This window comes from Phalacrocorax carbo, chromosome 1, assembly GCF_963921805.1.
Source record: "Phalacrocorax carbo chromosome 1, bPhaCar2.1, whole genome shotgun sequence".
NCBI classification, from domain to species: domain Eukaryota; kingdom Metazoa; phylum Chordata; class Aves; order Suliformes; family Phalacrocoracidae; genus Phalacrocorax; species Phalacrocorax carbo.
This window is the reverse complement of record NC_087513.1, coordinates 97,330,843-97,355,239: the sequence shown is the minus strand read 5'-3', so window position 1 is coordinate 97,355,239 and position 24,397 is coordinate 97,330,843.

The following is a 24,397-nucleotide window of genomic DNA, read 5'->3' as shown; positions in this document are numbered from 1 at the left end:
TCATTCTTTTCTTACCCTTTGCCACTGCTTAAAAGAATAAAATCTGTTAACAACAGGCATATGTGATCAACAGTTCCTCCTACTTCAAATCTGTCTTTAAGCTTCACTTTTTGGGAGTCCATCCTACATTAACCTTCTGCTAGGGTTTATATCAAACCAAAAATGCAGTAACTATGGTGCTGTGCAAATGTGTGTGAAATTGTAAACTTCTGCATTTGCTAGTCTGTTGATAGGGTATGGTTGAAATCTATTGGCAAAAGTACAAATGTAGGTTCTTTGAAAATTGAATGAACAGTTACTTGAAGAGATGCACAAATAATTGAACTTTCCGCCATTTAGGAAATAAAGCATCTTGATTTAGCTGATATTTTAGAACGAAGTGAGATCTTCAGATTCTGAGGATTCAATCAGTTCACAGAATAAGTAAAATGAAAAGATGGCGATGAATGAATCAATAAACAAAAGTGGTCTAATTCAGTTCTTCCATGAATTTATTGTTTAAATTCACCCCTCTATTTTTGCAGTAAGGTTTTACAGAAGGTTTGGTTTACTTCATTGCAGGAAGGTTAACATTGCTTTCTCTAATGCTGGCTTTTAGAATTCAGCTCAGATATGAGGGTTTGTGTTTTTTGTGTTGTTGGCTATAGACTGCTTCATTCATTCTGGTCCATTTTCAAGGCTGTACCTCTCTGTCACAGATGTCAAATATCTGTGTGTCTGGAGGGATTGCTATCACTCTGAGGGTTTTTTTTGTTTGTTTGTTCTAAGCAGAATACCTGAAAGGGAAAAGGATGCTGAAAGCTAACAAAGGAAATAAAATATTCAAAAAGAAGTGACATACCCACAGGCCATTTCTGACTGATAGGAATTCAAGTGGCTGTGCTTTTTTCCAAGCGAGTGGCCAAACGAAACTTTCCTGTTTGACATTCTCCCCTGCCTCTCCACTTGTGCCACACAAAAACTTCTATTCTCTGTCCTCTGTTTGAATAAAACGTATTTCTAGGTCAGGAACACCTCACTGAAAAGGGAGAGATTTTGCAGGGAGGAAGGAGGGTTCAGTGATCTTCTAGGTTTTACTCCCAGGCATGATAAGGTTAGTGGAGTAGTATCTGTTTACTACAGTCAGGTGTGAAAACTAATGATAACTGTTCTCTTTTTAAAGTAAATGCTACTCCTCACCTGGAAGTAATTTCAGAAGTGATTGAATATTCATGAGTTATCTTGATCATGGGATAAAGGTTTCTCTTATCTGGTGGTGGTCTTACACATATTATTCAGAAGAACAAGGAAGATATCTTAGAGGATATTGAACACTCAAACTTATTTTCTGCAGAAGGAGGAAAAGCATGCTGTGTGAGCTGACAAAAGAAGAGTAAACCTTGAACAGGTAGCAGGCAACCCGATATACATGATTCTACACTTCAGCTCTGACAGCTGCATAAGACTATCAGCATAACTCACTGACTTTTAAACACTTTTAAAACAGGATGTAACTAGAAGTAATCGCAATGTTAAAATTAATTTTTTTAACCAAATCTACATAGGAAAGAACATAGAGAATTCTATGTTAAAATGAATGAATATTCTTTTACTCCAGATAGGCTTCCAGCTAATAGGCAAGCTGTAAAGACGACTGTGAGCATCTTCCCTTCTTTTTCCTTCCTACTCAGTCACCATGCAGCATCTCTCTCTTATCCCTTTTTCACCTCCACCACAAGCTGGCAAGGCACAGTGCTGTGCATCGTGCAATCCAGTACGAATTAACTCAGATTTGCTTTTTCTCTTTCTCTCTGTAATAGATCAGGGTTGCAATTGCTTTAATAATTTTTGTAGACAGAGTTCTTAGTCAGGGTTAAAATGGACATAAGAACTGTGCCCACAAGAAGGAAGATTAATTCATTTAGGAAATCACACTTATGTAACAGCTGTTTAAAAAAAGGTATGTGTTTTCCTGGTTCAGCAAGGAAGGGAGATAAGAGTCCTGATTTTTGTGCCCAAAGGCTGGGAGTGTAACTCTTTCAAGAAAATAAAAGGTTCGTTTAACTTGTATTTGTCTGGGGTATGGGGGCAGGGGAGTGAAACAGAGGAGGACAAATGTTGTTTGGTAACTTTTTTTTGCTTGTTTTGGAGTCACTTTTGCATGCAACTAATGCTCTAAGACTCAAGCCTGTCTTTTCCTGTCTTTCAGGCTTAGTAACAACAACAAAGCAGTTCTGATAATTCACCAAATGGTGAAGCATTACTTTAGAGGATTCTTTTATTCCAGGATCCAGTCTGGATCAAGCAAGGCTTTTTCTTACAGCCGTTTTATATAGATAGCTATAGTTATGTTAGTTCAGTCAGGAGAGTTACATTGATTATAGGATTCTTAATTGTTTGGTTTCTGTTTGATCAACTGTATAAAAGACAACAGCTGGAGATACAGTTTGCCTGAAAAACAGGGATGACGACTGCATTTTGAAACGGGAGTCATGTATTTTGTGAAACTTCTGAAGAATAAAAAAAGGCTTTTCTGTAAATATAGAAATTATACCCTATTAGGGCAAGATGCTTTAAATGCATAGGGTTTGAGACATACTTCTTTTCAACAAGGACTTAGGTGTAGTTTGGGCCTATTTAAAATAAATGGTTCAGAACCATATCAGGGACTCACTCAATGCTGTGCTGGCATGAATAACAATCCCATTTTCAAAGTACTCTTCCCCCCTCCCTATAACTGTGCTGAATACCAGAGGCAATTACAGCTGAATACTAACAGTAGTTACAGACAATGTGCTGTCCTGGCTTCCACGTTTCAAGACAGACACAGGAGATTTAATTGCTGCGCTTGTACCTTGTCAAAACGACCAAGGAACTGGAGCAGTTTCCTTATGGAGACTAAAAAGGTTGGGGCATTTTTAGTTTGAAACAGAGATGTCTGTGGTAAGGTAATGACTGAGGCTTATAAAATTGGTGAAGGCAAGACATGAACTGTTATTCACTAAATCTCACCACAGAAGAGTTAGGAAATGGATTTAAGTGGATTTGAAACAGTAAAGTACTTTTTATATAGTGCATAGTGGACTTCTGGAGGTTGTGGGGGCAGACACAATATGAACAGATGCATAAAAGGATGGACAACCTGTGATGGATGACTGTTCTATAAGCAGATAAGGACATACACAGGGATATGCCTTTTCGCACCCATAATCCAGTTCTTGTAGGTGCTAAGGTAGCACAAGAGTAATGGGCTGTAGATAATGTTGGGTATCAGGTTTTGTACGGCCACTGGGCTAGGTGCACTCATGTTAAGAGCATGAGAAATGCCTACTGTCATTTATTGATCAACTCTTTCCCCCTGACGGGGGAATTCTAAGCTGTATTTTAATTTAATTTGTAGTCTCAGCTTGGGCCCCTGTTTGCTTACCTTAGCTGTCATTACATCTCTGAAATGAAGCTGGGAGCTGCTGGTGTGTGGTTTGAAATCTTGGGCCAGAGACTGACATCAGTTTTAATGTGCGGTATGAACAGAATGCTGATTAGCAGCTATGGGCGGGGGCTACCTGCCAGTCCTGTACCTGATCTTGTCCTGATGTAATCAAAGCCAAATGCATGATGACTTTGTCTCCTGCCCTTTAACTGGGCAGCAAAGGAAACCTTTGCCTTTGCTCAGCTGAAAGCAGAATTTCTTGCTGGTCCCTGGCAGCTAAGGAGAGGACGAGGAGCAGAGGTGTCCCGGGCACAGCTGGAAGGAAAAACTGCCTTTGCCACCTCCTAGCTGAGATTTTTATCTTGACTGTGTGAGTGCACAGCTCAGATCTGCTCTCCTTTTGCTTTTAGTCAAATCACAGGGAATAAAGCATGATGGCAGAGGTGATCTTGGGCAAACGCCTGCCTCACCTGATGATGATGAACACTGGAATTCTCTGCTGAGACTGGTGTCTGCTTGTGTGAGTGCCTTACTGATGTTCTAAATTTGACTGCAGTTAGTGGTTTGAGTGCAGATGTTATTGTTGCCAAGAGTGGCTGCCTCTCAACGGACCTGACATTGGCATGTGTCCTAATTTCGAGACAGCATGGGCAAAATTGTTAGACTACCTGATCAAAAATATAATGTCTACCTAGCTGTTTGAAATCTTTGAGATCTCAGACTGAAAGAGGTGTGTAATTTATGGGGTTTAAGGAGTATTAACTTTTTTTGAAGATTGGATACCCAGTGTGACATAACCTGTGTGGAACTTAGCTGCCCACAGTGTGTTTCCCAGTGCCAGAAGAAACAACTCTGACTCCCGATACGGCCTGAAGAAGGAAATCAGAGATGCTGCTAGTGCAGATGATCCTTAAAAGTCCTTCATCCTAATGTTGCAGCAGCATGAACATACTATTTATTTAATTTGAAAATATTTAGGTGTCAGTGAAGACAGAAGTGTTTGTAAAGCCTAGTAGATAGTTCTTATTATCTGCTGTCATTGTGATTTGTTGACCTGAATAACACCTTCAAATATGATGTGAAAATAATCACCATACAGAGTATACCATGTATGTTATTTAAGTGAAAGGACTTTTTTTGTTCAGGATCTAATATTGTTGTAATAAAGTATATTCTGTTAAAATTGGTTAGAAGCAGGAAAGCTTACTAGGGGGTCATATAATTAAGGTGTGGAAATCAATACTGCTAGGTGTCACGTTAGGCCTTGATAAAGTAAAATCAGGAAAAGATTAATATGGCTGAAGAATACAAACTATGGTACTCGGCTAGGATAGTAAATTATGAAAATGTATGAATTCATATGTGTCTGACATGACTTATTTGCATGAGGACGAAATGGGGTTTTTGTGAGTAGCTTGTGCTGCTAGTGGGCCCTCTTTTTTGTTAACTTTTTCTAACTCATCTGGTTCTGGATGCTCTCAAACAGGGGAGCAGTAAAACAGTTGTTGGTATTTCTTTTCAATTCTGTTTGTTTATTTCGCCAGGCTTGCAGAACGTGCTGTTCGGGATATTGGGATGCTCCATCCACTGGAAGGCATGAGTCTCTGTCTTTTGGAAATGTATCCAATGTGTAAATGGTATTGCAGAAAGAGCCATCTCTTTCAGAGACAAATGCGTCCAACACTGGTGCGTTTGTGAAGGAGGTGGGTGAACACCACACCAAGAGAAGCTCAGAGATTTGGTTGCTGGTGATTGGACTGGAAAGACCTTTAAGGTGTCAGCAGTGCAGAAATACTTCACTATTCATTTTCAGTTCTGAAAGCATTCTTGTCTGCTGCTGCTTGTATTTTGGGCAAGGCTTGGCTGTTAATTGGACTGTGTGCCTGTATGCCTTAGTGATGACAAATAAGAGTTGGCCAAGGACAAGCAGCTATCCCTAGGCAACATTGCTACACTTGCAACTAAATTTTACAGACAAAAGCAGTGGTTTTATTGGCCTGAAGACACCTTTGTCTGTTTGGATGAATTGTTTGTAACTGAGACATAATCTTCCAGTTCAGAACAGCCATGAGAGCTGTATGCCATTTATGACACCTCATTTGAAAAAATAAGGTGAAGTTAAAATAAACAAGGCTGCAGGCAGTGGCTGAAATGTAGCACTGTGGATTTTGCATTACAGTATTAATCCTCATAACGCGTTCTCCTTTTGGATTTGGTTTCACGTTTTAACCACGGGTGCTTCAGGGGTACTCAGCTGTCAGATACTGATATGCACAGTCCGAAGTAACTGTTTGTGCTGCATCTATACGACAGGGACTCCTGTCTTTGCCAGATAGAAATCAAGCTGAAATGATTTTGAAATCCTCTTGGGGTTTTTTGAAGTAACATGAAACGTAAGTCTTCTCTCTATAGTATCCAGGTTACAAATAATTATTAGAGTGCTTGAAATGAGGATTGCAGTAAATAGAAGTATTCCTTATATTTTTTTATTGCCAGAGGATGCAGCTGTCCAATTCTCACCAAGGACTGCCTTAGCAGATCAACCCCAATTTTCAGAGGCATTTGTAACTATAATTGGCAAGTCCAGCTTTTGAGTTGGATGCTATCTAGAAAGCCTAGACAGAGCAGTTTTGACAGTATTGTGTCCATGTTTTAGAAATTAAATTAGACACTATTTCTCTGGGAGCAAGTCCCAGGAGTTTTGGAGATACAGTTGAAGTAATTGCACACCAAACACAGATGTTCTCCAGTGGTCTCAGTATGCCAGGAGTGAAAAAATGTACAAAATTTTATAAGCTTTTATTGTAACATTTCTGCTTGTGGCTTCATCATTTCAAGTGCTATGATAATATGGGTGCAGAGAAAGGGAAGGAGGTTTGGTCAATTTTCAAATGTCTTAAAAGCCCAAGACTTTCTGCTTGTCTCCTGTTTTGGGCCAGCCATTGGTTTTTGCATATTCTGAATCATTTGTATTCAGACTAAACACGTGTTCTTTTTTTTAACAACTTGAGGATTGGAGGTTTGCTGATAACAGTAGCATTCACTTGGTATGGGAGTTGTCTGACAAATGCTTTATTCCTCAGGTTCCATCTCTTCAAAAGTGTTGATACTGAGCCACAACATTCAGGATTAATATATATTTTTAAATTTAAGTGTCTCTGAAAATGAAGTTCACAGAAAACCTCTGGGAACTGGTGATCTTTGGAGGTATGCCCATTAGGCATGCTGTCCTCACTGGTAAAGGTGGATATTTAGGAAACCTATTTGCAAAGTAAGGGCATTATCACAGCTTGAAATATTTCAAATACAAAGGATGTATTGCTTGTGTGAGCAAAGTTTGAAAAGGGTAATAATTATATCTCTGTTATGTCAGCATGTATGCGATGCAAGATCTATCAAAAAACAAACTATTTACCAGCAGAATAACAATCTGTATTTCCAAATTTCCTGCTTAATGTGAGAGCTGACAGATGCAGTACAGTGAGAGGAGTTGAAATAACCTTGAGGTCTACCCACTTTGACCTTAGATGTAGGCCATATATGCTAGATTCCTAAAATAACTTTAATAACTACATTAGACTAGTTGTCAGGCTGTGTTCAGCCTTACAGCCTGCTGTGTTTTAACATGACTTGAATAAGCTTTTAGATCATGGCTTTAATCCTAGAGATCTTGAAGCAGCACCACAGTGTCTTTTAAAATACATGGGTATGAAGCAGCTGTTGAAAATAGAATACCATGGATGAATAGACCTCTCTGTTACAGATATAGAACTTGCTACAATTTTTCCTTGAAAAACACATTTCTGCGATGCACTTGCACAAGAAATCTGGATTGATTGCAATGCATGGCTTAAATAAACTGTCCTGCGAAGAGCAGTGATGAGGCCTGATGGCCTATAGATTAGCTTCCAATAATCTTCAATACAACTTTATTGCCTACTCTTAAGTGTAGCGTTTTGCATGTGAATAAGAGCCACATCTACAACTGGAGTGCAAAACGGAAATTAGTTCAACCGGTACCTACACATTTTGGATCTCTTAGGCTGATCCTGCAAGCTCGCAGGCTAAGGTCCCCATTCCCAATGAGACACACACAGATCACAGTATTAAATTCGGAGTCTTATTTGACAGAAAATCAAATACAGGAACACGAATGTATGAGCAAATGTATTTTGTTACAGGGTTCCTTAAAAATAGTTGCTGGTAAAATGGGGTTTCTACCTGAACAAAGAACCATATCTTTAGTCCTTTGATAATTGAGCAAATCTCAGTTTCATCAGATTGGAGCTAAATCCTCAAGAATTCCTCTGACAAAGGGTTTTTTCGCAGTCTGGAAGGTTATCTAATTACAGCTTAAAGAGACTTGCAACAAGGATGGCTAACTGAAGATTGAAGTCTTTGACACCATTAGGATACGAGAAAGAAAGTGTGAGAGGGGGAAAGCTTGACTTTCTCATAAAAGTAAAGTGAGGAAAATTATACCTGTCCTTAAGTTTTGTGATGAGTGGAATCAAGATCCCTGGTGTCATGTTTGGACCTCCTTCCTTTCCTTTCTACTTTTTTCTCCTCCTTTAGTTATGTGCAGTCCCCACACACTTATCTGATGAAAAACTTGCATTTATTCTTATGGAGCCTTTAGATTTAGGTGTACTAACAAAAAGGGACTCTCAACTTAAAAGCTTGGTAGACAATAAAAGATTGCTCTTACTCCTGGACTCAGTCGGGGAGGGGCAAGTGGCTGCTGCTTCTGGGAACAAGTGAGTTTCCACAGAGCTATTACCTTGGAGGTCCCACTCACAGCAGGACCATCAAGAGCTAAGAGCTCTTCCTGGCTCTCTCTAGGTACTGAGGATTGCCCACAGAAGGAGACAGCATTATCATGCCTGGAAGGAGAATTTCATGGCCATGCATTCCCATCATAGGTCATCATTACAATCCCTCAGCTGGCATGGGAGAGTGTCCAGTTTATTCAAAAGTATTTGAGGTTAACAGTCGATCAAGCCTGTTTAACTCTTATGGCTAACAGCTCCTGATGGCTCACCCTTAGGCATGGCTAGGCAAAGCTTACTGTTTAACCCTTGCAGCTTTGGGTCTGACCTTCTGCTTCAGCCAGCATGGCTGAGAGTCAGTGGACTGCTTGGGTGCAAGCTAGGAGCTCTGTGTTACAGTGCGTTGACAGTCTTAAATCAAGTGTATACTCTCCCTCTACCCCTTCTCCCTCTGACATCCATGTGGGCAAGTGTGCTCTCATTTCCCTTTCTGTTGCTTAGGAGGATGAGCAAGTCACAGCTTATGCTACACCTGTTTTAAAGCTGTATGCGTGCATTGGTTGCTCAACTGAGCTAGACAGACTTGAAAACAGAGCTTGGAGCTGTAGTCTTCCCCTCACTAGAGTCAATGACTTGGGGTTTGTGTCCTCTGCAAAGCAGCAAATTTTCTCAGAACTTCTAGGAAGTTAACTTCTTGTTCCTTCTCTGTCAGATGAAGCTGAAATTTCTCAACAAGTTAAAAATTTTTGGAGAGGTCAGACTAGGGGAAGGCTGGGAGGAGAATAGATCAATAGTTCAATCTTTTATGTAAACTTTCCTTAGGACCCAGTCTTTAAATAACCTTTTGTATCTTCACCTCATCTTGGAGAAATTTGTTCCAGTCTTCAGTCTTGCAAGGAGTGGCAAAAGAGCACTTTGCTGTGCTTTCATGCTATATGTTGAAGGATTGCTTTAGTAGCATGAGTATCCTGTGTTTCTCAAAGGAAAGACTCAGTTCTGTTTCTAAACTTGAGAAGTTAGACAGGGTGAGGTAGAAGAAGGAGAAATTTTGCAGACTTGTGAAGCAAAGTAGAAGCCTTGGACTCAAAATTCATTATTTGAATGTTAAAATCTGAAAAAATCATCCTTATTCTAACAGAAAGTATTGGTTCCAGTCCAGTATTTAAACTCCAAAAGGTTTGATTCTGCTTCTAATTCAAGTTAAATTCTTTTAGAAATAACCTACATATGAATATATATTCCCCTGGTAATTCCCCCAAAAAACGGAAAGAAAAAGGTTTAGTTCACTAGAAATCGATACTTTGTGTGCTGGTATGTTCAAGTATGCTTGCACTATAATAAAGGGTTTTTAAATTTTTTTTTTCTCAGTAATATCTCCCTATATTGCCCAAGATTATGAGTTAACTGTAACACTGGCAGTGAAAATGTTAAGTAAATGATTCTCCTCTTTAGTTGAGTGACTACTTTTAGATATATTTTGTCTTCCTACTGAACAGTTGTAAAACTTCAGCTATTTTAGGAAACACGGTTGACTCGATCTGTCATTTCAAGAGTATCTTTTAATCCGGAATTATATACGTGTTAAACTATTTAAAATAATCCAGAAAAGTTTTCCCTGTTCTATCAACTCTAGTTTAAAATAACAAAAAATAAATCATGAAGTTTTGTTGATTCAAAACAGAGATCCTTGTCTCTGCTTTTAGAGAGAAGAGTTAGGTTAGACTTGCAACCATTCTGCAGTATTTGAAAATCAGGCAGAAGTCCACTTGGAAGTATGAAGTAAATTGAGCATGAAACAAGAAAAGCTATGACTTGGTTAATAATTCAGCAATGCACATTTTTTAGTTACCATTTAATGTAACTAAGAAAAGAGTATGTGGTATGAGAAATAAACATAAAGAAGGCCGATCTTAGAGAAAATTCCAGGTCGTGTATATAACAGCCTGTTACATCATCTTTGTTAAATGAAGCCAAAGGATTTGCTGACTGTCTGAATAATTAGTTTCTGTTTAAAGGGAGTAAGTAGGGATGTATTTATTGGAAATATTTTTGTACACTGTCTTGCTGTTTAATTCATTTAACTTTCACAAAACTATAGTTGGATATATGTGGAAAGATTTAATAAGGCACATAATATCACTTCTTACAGGGAATTTCTTGTCATGACTGCACAGTCTTGCACACTTGTACATTTGGTGTTGACCAAGAAGACTTCAAAGTGGTATAAGAAAACACCTGAGAAATATTTTTATTCTATATTTTGTGCGATGGAATTGCTTCCTAGTCATCATCTTTGTTAAAATAAACTATCCATATTAAGCAGTGCTGCGCAAGCTAATTGTGCAGCAGGTACTAGAAACACACTGGAACAAGAGAAAGCAGTTGAAAGATGGGGCAAGAGTTAGCCAAAGCTAGTGAGTAGAAATACAAACTAACAAAAAAACTTGCTGAGAGAACTCTGTGGCTAGCGATCAGTGCAGCTTTACATACTGAGCTGCTATGGCCAGGTTGAAACTTAATGCTGGGCATCCTCAACCACTGTATTTACAAACTGAAAACTGGTTCTTTTCAAGTCATGTTTCGTGTTCTGTGTGTCTTAATACTCCTCATGCGAATGCTGCTGCTGTGATGTGAAGAGGATGTTAGAGAAGAGCCCCCAGAAGACAAGTCATAGCAGAGTTACACCAGGTGTCTATCACCTGCCCACTGGCTGGGCCACTCTGTGGAAATTAGCTTTTGAGACAATTTTGCAGGGATAGGAGATGATTTCTTGAATGGGAGTTGTTGATGAGAAGTTTACAAAGCTTTCTGAATGTTTGTCAACTATTCATCTGTGTCTCAGACAATCCTCCCTGACACGTAAACCCTCTATTTATGGTCACAGACTTGTGAGTTTGAGAAAAGACAGAACGGATCAAAACAAAATCTCTGTAATTGATTTATGTGGTCTGAAGTAGGCAGGAGTACATTTTAAGCTATGAAATATATGTCAGAAGCTACCAAATAATGGTATTACACCACAGTAAACAATTAAAATAGAATTTATAGCTTATATGTTGGTAAAATCAGCGATCACAGTTTGCTCCCTGAAGCTTCTTTATGAATCTGGACTAACTTCCCAAAGAAAATTCAGATGACCTGACAGAGTAGTTATTGGTCAGCTGTATTGAAATGACCAGACTTCTTAATGTAAAACAATAAGGAACTATAAAATAATACATTTTATCACTGAGAGCACTTTTCTGTGGTGGCACGCCAGCTATGAAGTACTTTCTGCTTGCTTGACAGGGGTGTTAGAGCCTGACCCTGAGCATTAGCTCATCTTTGTGTAGATTGCTAGTAGAATCAGATGACGTTTGGGGTTTGCCTCCTGGTCTTGATTCAAACTAGCAAATTCTTCTTCTAATACCAACCTCATACACTGTACATTCCCCATATATTCTCACTGCAAATACAAGTTTTGTAAAATTCTTATCTGTATTAGGCTGAGGTCTGCTGTAGTCATTGTTCGCTTCAATGGTAATCAACTCATCTTGTCCCTTAAATGGACATGGGATACACTAAAAGCAAGGAGGGGGTTAACGGGGAGGTACTAGATATATATTTCTCATTGTCTTTCCTGTTCTTTGTTGTGCTTATATTTAGCAAACTGATTATATCATTTAAGTAGTAAGGAAGCTCATGGTTTAATCAAACTAAATTTGGTAACCAATAGCATTGTTAGAAAAAGAAATGAGTGTGTTGTGTAAGTAATACCAAGTCAGGGCCACAATTTCTTAAATGTTCTTGTAATTGTTTTGCTTGGTACCAGTGTTACACTTCCTGGCAGTAGTTCTTGTGGAGATAGGAAAGCTAACACTATATGCTCACAGGAAAAATGTTTATCAATGTAACAACCTCAATGAAAATAGATTTTCTTAGCTTTAATTTTGTGTACTTCACAGATCAGAAGATTCTGATTTTTCCACTTGGCAACTCTACTATCTTTGCTTAATATCAAAATCAATCTCAAAGACCAAATCAAATGTTTACTGATACCCATTCAATTCCATTGTTACATTTGTGGTTGTTACACGCGTACCACTCGGTATGAATCAAAGATTTAGTAACCAAAGTTGCAGATGCATATAGAAATCTAGAATATAAATGGCATCATATGTGACAGTTTTACATGATGGTGATTTTCTCCTACATACAGGCTAGGCAAGTGTAATTTAAGGAATAAGAGGAGCAGATCTGTTAAGACTGAGATAATGTTTTTAGAGCATGTTTTTTTGGTGAGGCAGAATATACAGGGAAAAGAGATATCTTTAACTGGAACTACTGTCATATCGTTGGAATGAGCAGGCAAGCTTTTGAGCAAAGCCCTTAGCTGTGGCTAAAGGTCCAACATAAGAGTTTCTTTTCTGGATGCTGAAGAAAGTAAGTACAATATTAATACTGTTGTGTATGAGAGTTTTGCCAGCAAATAAGGAACTGTAGGACAGAAATTACGGCTTTTTGTACAACTTGATAGTAGTCCTCAGTAATTAATACTGATATTTTAATAGTTTTGCAGACTAATATCTGCTGTCACCATTAGTGAGGTAAATAACATCGAAGTGACCATCCTGCTCTGAAGTGTGCATGTATGAATACATATACATTGGTCGTTATTTCATACCGGATGTGTCCACAGTGTGTCTTATTGTACTGGATACCAGAACTTACAATATAAAGGTCATTGCTATCTTGAAATTGTCTGAGATGGATAAAAAAGGTTTCACTTAACTGATGCTTCCATTTTTTTCATCTCAGACTGAACTGCAGATGCCTCAGAGGGTGGATCAGCATAGCCGTCATGCGTTAGCATGCAACAATGAAGTGGGAAGTGACAACTGACTGGAACCCACAGAAGGAATATATTTGTAAACTGTGGGCTTTTAAAATTAAATTAAGGTGATATTTGAACAAAGCCCAACACTACCCATGTTTTATAAAAGAGCCATGGGACCTTTGACCAGAACAAGGGCAGAAAAGGGCTGTGAAAAAATAACTAGATGATAGCTGTGCAGCGCTGTAGGGTAGAACAACATTAGCAGAGTTGGACAGAGATAGATCAGAGGTGGGAGAAGAAAAGCACTTTTGCAAAATGCAGCACCTTATGTGGAGAAGGATTATTTAGCTACATGACAGTTAAATAAAGCAACAGGCATTAGACTTAATGAAGTCCTGAGAGGAAAACTCCAAAATTGTTGCAGCACCATTACTTTCAGTCAGATCAGGAAATTCTAGTTAGCAAGTGAACAATGCATCTTAGTAATATCACTTAGGAGAAAGACGAGATCACTGGCTGATCACTTCACTCAACATGTAAACAAGGGTAGATATGATAAAAGCTGAATTACTAGGAAATAAATATGAAAAAGGCTTCTATTTTACCTGTTTTATTTTTAAAATGAGAAAGATGCTGAAGGTCCATTTAAGAAGCAGTGGAGTATAGGGCACTTCCTCTCAAGTTCTGAGAGTGTGACATTTTGGAAAGGAAAAAGGTAAAACCCCAAAGTATGTTTGGCAATGAGTTACCTCAACAAAATAAGATATTTGCATTTACCCTTTGATTTTTAGAAGGGGAAATGTTTAGTCTTCTTTAATCTTCATTTTTCTCTCAATTTTTTGCAAGTGGAGTTCCTTTCTTGAAAGGCTTAACAGTCATTTCTGTACAGCTGACTCCATAGCACAGTTCTGGTGCAAAGTGAAATGCCCTGTTTTGAGTAGTATGGTGATGTATCCTCTTGACCCTTACCCTGTGCACAGAGCACATTGCATCTTAACTAAAACAAGTGATCTTATTTACTCTGCATTGCCCCACAAAATGGGGAGAGGGGGAAGAGAGATATGGGACTGAAGCAGAGAGTCTGTTAGCAGACTAATGATGTCCAGCCACTCCTCAATATGAAACTTGGCACATTAATTCTCTGCTTCTTAAAAAATGCTATAACTTTGGTGCCGAGAATTGCATCCAAACTCCATTTCGCAACATTTTCTTAAAGCCCATTTTCATAAATATGAAGTAATTTTAAAATGTATTTTAAGAACATGGGTGCTTTGTGTTTTGTTGTAGTTGTGTGTGAAACCTGGTGGTGACTGGTGGCTTTGGCTTTTTCCTGCAGAGTTGGGACGGCCAACTAGAATCCAAGGAAATGTTAGTCACAGCAGCCTGGTGATAGATCAAAGCTTGTGAGTTAAGTATAGCCCTGCATAGTCTTACTGCTTTTCCTTTTTTGCGTGAGGGACAAATGTACACCTGTCACTATTTAGCTAATGTAGGGTCAGTCCAAATAGTGCGGTTGAACAGGTACTTTAGAGAGTTAATCTTAGAGTGCTTTTTCAGGAGTGTAAATAAGGAACAACCCCAGCTCAGTGCAGAGACAGCAACTAGTATTATGAATTGAAGACCTGGGCCATTAAGAAAGCCTGAAAGCCCAGTATATTGGCAGCAGTCGGGCAGATAAAACAATTCTTGACAATTATTTGTGTTACACCACACTCGGAGAGATGCGGTTATGTAAGTGTTCCAGACTGGGGGGCCACATGAATAAGAACAGATTTGTCCACGATGCTTTCAGCTCCTTTAAACAATAGACTTGAATTAAGATTGCACTAGCAATTTCCTCTTTCCTCCCTTTCCTTTTTTGTGCCAAGCAGCATTAGCACTGTCTTTTTGTTTAATTTAGTTTTAATACTTCTATAGATCTAGAAATATTTTCTGACTCTCCCTGAAAAATGTGCAAGTACAAATACAAACAGTGACAATGCAGAGGAAGTCTTTTAATCAGTGCAGCATTGCCAGAATTTGCCAGGAATAGTGAAGTCTTGTGGAAACATTGAGCTCTTTTAGTTGACCCTGGTTTGAGTAGAGGTTTGAACCTCCAGAGGCCCCTTGTAACCTGAATTTTCTATGATGTTAAGTTTTTAACACTTCATTAAACAGGCCAGGGATTCCATTGCGTAGCTGGGTCAGAAAGTTTTGATCTGCTTCTTTGGTGCAAAGACAGGTCTATGCATTGGGCTTCCAGGCTGGATTTGGGTGTCCTACAATCTTGGAATCTTGTAGATGTGAAGTAATCAGTCCTCAATTGAGTGCTAATCCTGTGTTCCAGTACCTGATAGTTAGGTCTTTGCTCCTCAGTGGTGCATTCTATATATTCATGGAATTACCCAATCTGCTTTGATATCTTCAATTTTTGGCCTCAGTTCATTGTTGCGACCACGTTTCCGTGACTTGATTAATCTAGGTAGAGGAAGTTGTTCCTTTCCATTCATTATCTCCAGATGCTTCTAGCATTGTCATTCCTCTGAAATTCGTTGTTACTTTATTGAAGTGAACTGACAGGAAGGATATGTTGAAATAAAATTTGACATAACAGCACACACTACAAATATTTCACATATCTGTGCTTTTTGAAATCCAGGATTTACTGGAGTATTTCCTAGGCTGCTCGTTAGTGAGTAATGTGAAACCTGTGTTCAATAAAATATGTACATTGGCAGCGAAGGCTGCCTGATTGTTTTAGGGGCTTCCTATCCTCTCCTGTAACACCTGCTTTGAATCAATCTTGAGTTTATAATGCTTTCTGCACTAAACACTTAAGGGATTTGGATCAAGACCTTAATATTTAATAAGAAACTTAAGTTCTGTGGTGAAGAACTGACTAAAGAGCAGTAACTCCATTATAGTTTTACAGCATTCAAGTTAGATTTTTACATATTACCCCTATCTTACAAATGGTGAATACAAGAACAAAAATAGTCTCCTCTTTTTTTTTTTCTTTCTTTCTTTTTTAACACAGAGGGCAGGAAGAGTTAGCATTCCAGGTCTTCAGAGGTGTGAGTTAGCTATATAAAAAACCCGGTAGTGTTATGTACTTTATTCACATTGTTATGCTTCTAATCGGGTTTCACATAGAAATGAAGCTGATCCTTTGATTTTATTTCAGTATGGCTCTCAAAAGAAAGCTATTTTAGAGAGTCATGCTATCTTGATCTCTCCTCTGCCTGGTAACTTTTAAATGTTTTGACCAATTTTAAATTTAGGTGATTCATGGTATATCACGAAATGGAGTGGACAGGGAAGAGAGGAGGAAAAACCATTAAATATATTAATCTGAAGAGCATGGACTGCGTCATTAGGTCACAATATTAGACATCAAAATGTTTAATGGTGCTGAACACATTGAAACATGACTTGATAGAAAACGAAGCTTTCTTATTAAGGTTTGGAGATAAGAATGGAATTCCTGGGGCAAGAATATGTAAAGTTTTTATGGAGAGAAACTGTAAAAACAAGTATGTTTAAATGATAAAATGGTGGAGTTGAACGGTAGTATTCAAAGCTGTAACTGTACCTACTAATCTACATTTTATTCCCTTTCTAATTTGATTTTTTGAAAACTGCTGGTGCTATATCTCAATGAGATTGCAGTGTGCTTCCATCAAGTTTGGATAAATGCTTTGTACAGAATATGGCTACATTTGCATGTTATCAAATGTGGATGGTCAGTCACAGTGCAGTTTATATAAAATACATTCAGCCTCACAGAAGGGTTAGGGTTGGAAGGGACCTCTGGAGGTCATCTGGTACAACCCCTCCACTCAAGCAGGGCCATCTAGAACCCAGGACCATGTCCAGATCTTCTACAAGATTTAGGTCCATTCAGTTTGATATATGTATTAGAAACATAATACCATTAATTTTGATTGATTACATTACTTTGGGAAAATTGTTACTTAATTTTGGAAATTGCCTTAAAAAATGCTAATAATTCTGCATCTCACCGTTGTCATAAGAAAATAAACTTCTAGTGGCTTCAGATCTTTTTAAGAAATAACATAGATTCTATTTTTGTCTCTGTTTCTAGCTTCCCCTCATAAATACAGCTGAAATATGATATAAAATTGCATGGATCACTTTAGTTTAAAAACAAGAAGTATAGGAAAAAGTAGTGTATTTTGACATCAAGAGCTGTAAAACAATCTAGGGAAGCAGGAAAGAATTTTAGTTATTAAGATGCATCGGCCTTTTCTTCAGTGGTGTAAAGTTTCTAGAATACACTGAAGTACCAGAAGTTAAGCCTTTGACTTTGAAGCTTTGAGGTACTGTAAATTAGGTTTTTGTAAATTGTGTTTTTGGGGTTTTTTTTTTTCTTAGTTGAAAGAAATGTGAGTGTGCAGAAACTCTTAAGCTACTGAAATCAAATGGTAAATAAAGCAGGCAAAGATACTTCAAGGCACATTTATTTGGGCAGGGGGTGAGGCGATGACAGTTATCTTGGGCTCCTATCTGGTGTTGTCTCTTATGGTTTACTTATATTGTAAACACTTTAAAGATGGGAAACTTACATGTACTTGTTAGTAGCAATTTTAATGGAATGAGCAGTGGGTGGTGACTTGAGATTCTTGTTTCTGCTGTGATGTCAAGAAGGAAATGAATGTATAGAAAAATGAACTTTCACAGCTGACTGAAAATTGCTCTTAAGGACTGTCTGTGCTGTCAGTTTCCAAGTCCAGACTGCTTCTCTAGCAAGCTCCACAAACATTTTCTGTAGTCCTTTTGTCTAGAATAATAAAATAAGGAGAAATTTTTAGGAAGTGGGTTAACAGTAGCCTTAACACATTTTTTTTTTTTTTTCCCAAACTGAAATTGCTCTAAAAGCCATTTCAATTTAGATCTGGAGAGCACTCAAATTTTTTAAACATTACCAATTCTCTTAGTTTCGTTTAAAACCTTTTTTTTTAAAAGGAGGTATGTAGGATCTGGCATGCCTTTTTTTTTTCGCAGTAGAGAAGTGGAGTGTTCGTTATCAGTTTAACATGACAGCAAGTGTTGGAGACACAGTCTTTGTCGGCTCCTTAATTTGAACAGTGTTGGACCAAAATGTAGCTTTCCCAGAGTAGCTGAAGATGATTGTTCTCTTCTGGAAATATTTCTCCTTAATTCAATTTATTGATTTTCTTGCAATAGCAAAGGATGAAATTGAAAGTCCATTCACATTTTCCTGTTTTGCAAACAGCAAATTTCTTTGCCTGAGACATAAATTGTATTTTTTTTTTTTTTTTATGACTATAACCGATATGATGTCCTGCAGGCTTTTTGCAATAAACTTTCTACTGATGGCTGCAAGAGGATATGGAGAATACTTGTAATTCTGCAGCCTTTTTTCTATCAAATGTCATGATCTGCAGGATGAAGAAATTGCAACCTTTCCTAGGTTGGGAGGGTCAACTTATCGAAGTTGTCAATCCTCTGTTCTCCTAGTCCTTTCCTCAAGTTTTCCCAGTTCTTCTATCTTGGTAAAGCCATATTAATTTACCTTGATACTGAAACAGACACTCAGTTACATATTTCCTAGATCCAGAAACATAACAGAAGAAACTATTTCATGCATCAGTGTTTTGAATTATTTTGCAAAAACAACATTTGCTGTAGTTGCACTTATGACTACTTAGAGCAATATAAACCTTGAATTGTTTTCTCTTATTCAAAATATCACTCAGTCACGGGTATTATGTCGGAAACAGGAAATTGTTATTGCTTAGTGCAACATTTTTTGTTTATCTCAGTCATAAACAAGCCATGATGAAGCTGTATTTTAAAGAATATGGCCACTGAGAGTTAGTGGGAGAACTAGTCAGGATATAATATTCCTGAATTTGTAGTGCTGTATTGGGATTTTTTTAATCTTTAACGATTCTATCTCTTAGGTTTTTTTATATATGATTTGAGATTGTCTGTAGCTGGGTCAGGAGGAACTGAATTAAATCCATAAGACTCGCTTCTAACTACTTGGGTAGAAATAAGCAGCAGTTAGGTTTATTCATTGTCAAACAGGTGACATTTGCACTTTCCTTTTGTAATGGCTGAACTCACTTCAGTAATCCTAATTTCTCATGGGAACTCATGTACTTTTCACAGCAGCTTGTTCTGAAGAGATTAGCTCTTGGCTTTGGGGTTGAACAAAATTAATCTAGTCCTACTTTACATGTGCTAGCTGTGATCTGTGCCTTAGCTGTACTGACAACATGCCTGTGGTTATTCCACTATGTATGAACCAACAGGCTCTTGGTACAATTTTCATACATTGCAAGCATCTAACTAAGATTAGTTTCTAACAAACTCCAGGAATTTTTTTATTTGCAGTCAACTTCCACAGTGTCTGTAGGGATCAAAAGCTTAACCAGACATTGACTGGCTGGTGATATCTACTAAGTTAGCACGACTGATGTAGCAACTTGCAGTTTAACTTTTTTATATTAACCTACCAGAAACCAGATTGTATCCACAATCTTCTAGTTGTAGAGGTGGCAGCATAGCTATATAAATTGCCTGCAGGTTCACTAAAAGGTATGTCTGTTGACTGTTACCTTCAGTGAACTCAGTGTCGGTAGGCTTATAATGTGAAAAACATGGTGGTCGTGGGGTTTTTCAGTACTAAGTTATCTAAACCTGAGAGTAGACAAGTGTGAAACAGGACTGAGTGAAAAATAGACTTGATAGTGACTGGTCACAGACAAAATTAAACATTGTTTTTCATGGGAATAAATTTTAATATATATTGTTTTATTATATGTGTGTTTAGATTTTTTTAAAATCGTTGTGATGAAGTGAAAACTGTGTAACTTGAATCCAAAATCTTAATGTGTCAGAAAAAAAATGAAACAAACCCCAAAAGAAATAGAACCTAAAATCCAAACAGTAAGAATTTATGTGCACACATACATGTTGCTCAGAATGGTAATTCAAGTCTAACGCAGGAGTTGACTTACACTAAAAAAAAAACTAACCAAAAAAACCAAAAAAACCTATCTGTTCCCAGTGTGGTGGGTTAACTGTGACTAACATCCAAACTCCCACCCAGTCACTCATTCATGCCCTCACACCCCCCACCCCATCCTTAGCATGATGCTCACTGCAGGGTTGCTGGACTAGAGTAGCTTTAAAAGTCCCTTCCAACCCAAACTATTTTGTGATTCTGTTCTATGATGCAGGGGAAAAAGTAATATGAGAAATCTCTCAGGCTGAGATACAGACTCATCCTGGGGAAAACAAATAATTTGTTGCCAAGTAAAATAGATTCAGGTAGTGAGAAATAAAAAGGCAAGTGCTAAAGCAACACCTTTCCTCCTCCCTTTAACAGGCTCAGCTTCTCTCCTTCATTCCTGACTCCTTTACCCCTGCCCGGAGGTGCTGTTTGGCAGGGGGAAGGGTGGTGTTATGGTCAGTCCATAACTGTTCGTCTTTGCTACTTGTTCCTCCCCCCGTTTTTCCTCTGTTTTGGTGTGGGATCTTCACAGGCTGCAGGGGAATTTCTGCTCCACTGCCTGGAGCTGCTTTTCCTCTTCTGGGCAGCCCCTGGCCTCTCCTGCAGCCCCTCACTACCAATACCTTGGCATCTACATCCCATACATCCATAAATGCCAGAGCAAGTAACAATTATTGGCGCTTTGCAGAAGAAATTGCAGTTGATTCTAGGGTACCAAAGTAGCGGATGGTACTATAAAACTACAAAATAAGACCATTTTAATTGATAGATTACAAGCACTCTGTTAGACTATATGCAATGCTGCTTAAACAGTCTACAAATAAAATGAATGAAGCCTTTCAGAGTGCAGCTGGGTGTGTTTGCCCCTTTTTTCTCCCTTGCCCTCTTCTAGAAAATGGAATATGCGGTCTTTTTCTCTCTTGTGTTGTAGAATTGTTGAGTCACCAATAACGGCTTTATAAAATGGGGAGAAATTGTTTGTCCAGCATATTTTAGGATTTTTGGAGGGTGTGTAATTATGTACCAGTTTAAGTAATGCTCTTGTGTTTTGCTAGACGCATATTTTATCATGTTAGTATAACCTTCTATAGTCGTAAATTTGGGATCGCTGTAAACTGTTGATCATCAAGCAAGGGAACTATATAAATTTTTATCACATAAAGACTTAGTTGTTTTGCAAATCTTAAACACCTCAGCTAATCTCTATTTAATTTAAGTGGGCAGAGCCTAATGTTAATCTTAGATTTAAGCCACATCTCATTACTTGTGGGGCAAAGATTGCTCTTAGTAACCCAGAAACTGAATGGTGTAGACCTCAGGACAAAAAGTGTAACAGCTGCTTTGTAAAATCAGAAGTATGTCAGGTTTTTTCAGTAGTTTCACTATACCTCATTCCACATCTGTATGATATAACTGTTCACAGCCTTTTTAATAAATTAGTGACTAAAGCTTGATACTCTTAGTAGAAGTCTTGAGCCAAGTTTCAGTGTGTTTCTGTCCCGTTCAGAGCTGAAATACGAGATTTTCACTATTGGTAGAGAGTCTTTTATTCTGGCTTTCTAGGGACAGTTAACATTTTGGGGGGAGGCCCACACAACTTTTTGTTGAAGGCGATCTTTTAGAAGGACCTCTAAAGGACACAAACTATTCAAAGACACCCTAAAAGACATGCACTAATGTGCTGAGAACAGATTAGACAACCAAAGACATGTGATAAAAAAATAATTAATCACCAGGGTGTCTGTCTGCTGATATACAGATAGAGACGTGATCGTTGCCAGCTTAAGGCAAATACATTATCTCACAGATACGCAGAACTCTTTCTACAAAGTAATGCCACATGTTAAGAACTTTCTGCAAAGATGTTTAAATTACAAAAAATCATTATGTTTAGAGTTTCTTTGACATCATCAGTCAGTTCTTCTATGCCTGCATTTGGCAGCCTCATTAATTGTTCAGGCAATGAAAAGGTGATGCATGGATGCTCTACGAGGCCTAAGTGCAGCAGCTTTAGGTTTTAAAGACCCTAGAACCCACAATGAATTGCTTTCAAAGTATATGATGCTGCAGATGGTCTAAGCACACAAGTTCCTACTGCGGTAGTGCAGGTAAGGGGATGACTGGTCACTTGGGGGTCCTTGAATTACATGGAAAGTGCTAAAGAAAAGGAAATTCAAATATGCTTCACTGATCAATAAATGTAAAATATGCTAGGGAGTTTATAATTCAAATAATCAGAATTGCTTAGAAGTCCACAAATCAAAATACAAAACCCGTTGTAGTTGGCCCAGGGACACAGTCTGAAAATTGCAGTGGCATCTTGTGCCCTTCCTGAAAACAGGTGTAGGGTGGGGATAAAATAAGGCAGCCTCCAGTGGCTGATGTTGAGGAGCCATGCTGAAGAGAGAGATGGGTGGGGGGTGGATTGGCAGGAAAACAAAATGTATATTAGAAAAATATTTTGGATGTGCAGTATATATTAAATCTTAACATCGAGGTTTTTTTTACTCACAGCTGGATCTTGACTCCTTTCCAAATTTGCTGAACCACATTGCCAGAGTAGTTCTGCAAATGTAACTTCTGCATTAACATTAAAGGTGCTTCAAAACTGCAACAGAAGAAACCATTCGCTATGTAAACCAGCTTTGTACTTGTTAGAACTGGTGGTAAGACACTGTAAGTTGATAGACCACCACTAAAATTATAGGATTTGTTCTTTGTAGTACAGACTTATTGACACAAATCAGAGAAATAGATTATGCAGAAGTTATTCATCTTTGATTTCTAGTGCCAGAACATGAAGATAAGTCCCCATGCAAACAGCTGTTTCTTACATCTCAATTTGTCATCCTACCTTCTTTCCCTGTACCTTACTGTGTTAGTACTGTCTTGTAAAGATAATTAGGGTTCATAAACCCTTTGAGCAACTGAGAGTTAAATGCCCGTGAAAGCATGTGTTTGTGCTTATAAAGTGAAAGTTAGTAACTGGGGGGAGAGGGAAGGAAACAAAAATTTCTGTGAAAGTGATGATTTTATAGAGGTTAGCATTTTTTCCTGTATTAGAGGTCTCCAAGAAAGGTAATTTTCCCCATGAGTCAACGAAGACGGTGCTTTACTTTGGCTATTAGTATGTTCTTATTCTGTGGAGTATTTCATAATGCCAGATAGATGTAGTACAGAATGCAGTGCTAACTATTTAAGAGTCATCCGAGGGCCAGAAGTAGTCTTGTAAGTAAAGGGTCCTTCTGGTCTTATGAAGTTAGTTTTTGTATAGTTTCATGCTATTATACCTCTGGAGGGTTGTGTAGCGATATTTGTTAGTGTAAAAGGTCTCTCTTGAAATAGGGGACTGCAGTGGCTAAAGCAACCCTCCCAAAAGAACTCAACTGTCTGTGAAGAAATTATGGCACACTTTTTCATTGCAGTGGTGAAAACATTAGGTGCTTTCACCTCTCTAAATGCTTGAGGAAAAAGTTTTCTCACTATTGCAAGTATCTAAAATAGGAAAAGATATCCTAGCCTGGAATTCTCAATTTTTTTACTCCACTTCTCAATATATGTAAGATCAGTCTGGCTCATGTCTCACTAGACCTAATATGCTAAAAAAGAAATCGTCCCTCCCATAAGAAAAGAAATGGGTCCATAAAATTTTAAATTATATGAATTGTAGACACCCTGTACTGCATATCAAAGTTGTATTCTAGCATACATTTGACTTGAGGTCTAGCAGAGATAGTTTTACTTTCTTGGAGAGCAGTGTCTCTTTTTTCCCCAGTATCTTTTTCCCTTCACATTTAACCACCTTTAATATTTCATGTCTTTTAACAATTCATAAGAAACATTTGCGGAGAGGTATATTTTCTTTGCTTTGAGTGCTTATGTCTTTAAAGAAATCTGTGCAAGTACTTGCTGCTAATGCACAGCAAAATGGAAGGGGGACCTACCCACAAATGCACGTCTCAACTAGACTCTGCTAGCTTATTTCCCCTGGGTAGGAAGAATAATTATGGCTTCCTGGTGTGCAGAACTCGGCAACATTTTGGCTTTTGGGTTTTTGTATGCTGAAAGTAGATACAGTACTTGTGAGGTTACTCATAAGACAGGCAGCAGGGATAATCTGCCTGTAGTCAAAGAAATTGGGAACAGGAGATATTTTGATTTTTGTATACGTCTTTGAAAAGAACAAATTGAAGTAGCACCTTCTATATGAGGGGAATGATACTTTGAATAAGTTGGGGTATTTTTGCTGAAGAATTTCATACCATCTTGATTGTAGAAGTATGCACACTGATTATTGCATTGTGCTTAGGTTTTGTAGGATGTTACCCTGCTGTTGAAAGTATAGTGCCTGCTTGGCATTTGTAACTTAATGTGTTGCTGTCAATCATCATACAGGTTTTAAGCAAGCCAAATAGGTA